Source organism: Leptonychotes weddellii, chromosome 13, assembly GCF_054177405.1.
Source record: "Leptonychotes weddellii isolate Sample4059 chromosome 13, ASM5417740v2, whole genome shotgun sequence".
Taxonomy (NCBI): Eukaryota; Metazoa; Chordata; class Mammalia; order Carnivora; family Phocidae; genus Leptonychotes; species Leptonychotes weddellii.
This window is the reverse complement of record NC_138381.1, coordinates 43,934,866-43,935,645: the sequence shown is the minus strand read 5'-3', so window position 1 is coordinate 43,935,645 and position 780 is coordinate 43,934,866. Positions and strand designations below refer to the sequence as shown.

General features: G+C 46.4%; 1 non-coding gene across 1 annotated transcript; it reads right to left on the bottom strand.

Annotated features, from left to right (window-relative positions):
- Nucleotides 1-273: 273 nt before the first annotated feature.
- LOC115941393 (U6 spliceosomal RNA) lies at nucleotides 274-379 on the bottom strand. Its single transcript, XR_004076148.1, has one exon. It is a non-coding gene; the product is annotated as a U6 spliceosomal RNA (small nuclear RNA).
- Between the last annotated feature and the right edge of the window lie 401 nt (nucleotides 380-780).

Sequence of the window (780 nt, the reverse complement as noted above, 5' to 3'; positions counted from 1 at the left end):
TTCCTATTTTCTGATGCTTGTTCTTAAAACAGTTACTTGAACAACATTGAATTATCTTCATAAGTAGGGCCTTTCTGCACCCTCCACATGACCCTGCAATCAAACACCCTCCCCTCCTGTCTCCAACACAGCCTCTCCCACAGAACTGCAGAGTGAGGGTCAGACCAGTGACGATGGTACCACGCCAAGGTCAGCAGGGGCGCATGGCGCTTCTGCACAAAGCCACACTAGGAGGAGGCAAGGGTTTACTCTTTCTGATCCCGTTCTGTTTTTTTAAATATGGAACACTTCACGAAGTTGCGAGTCATCCTTGCACAGGACCCGTGCTAATCTTTTCTGTATCGTTCCAATTTTAGTATATGTGCTGCGAAGCCAGCACTCTGATCCCATTCTAAGACAACTTTGTGTCTAGATCCATTAAACTCACAAATGATACAGCAAAGATGCTCAAGGCCCAACACAGTGCCTTAAACATAGAAGGCTTTAATATATGTTTGTTGAATGAATGAGTGATGAATGAGTCTGAGAACCAGAAACATGGGTTCCTGCCCAGGTTCAGCCAACATTTCACCGTGTTACCTCTGTTGTCTCTTTGCCTCTTTGGGCTTGAGATTCCTCATCTATAAAATGAGGATTGGACAATATGACCTTTGAGGTCCCACCCAGCTTCGTCAGCTTCTCACAACTAGATAATTAGGGCCTCTCAGGAGGGCAGACTGGAAGGGGTTAAAAGCATGGCCAGCAGACCAGGCAATCCAGGACAGGAGTTCCAGCTTCGTC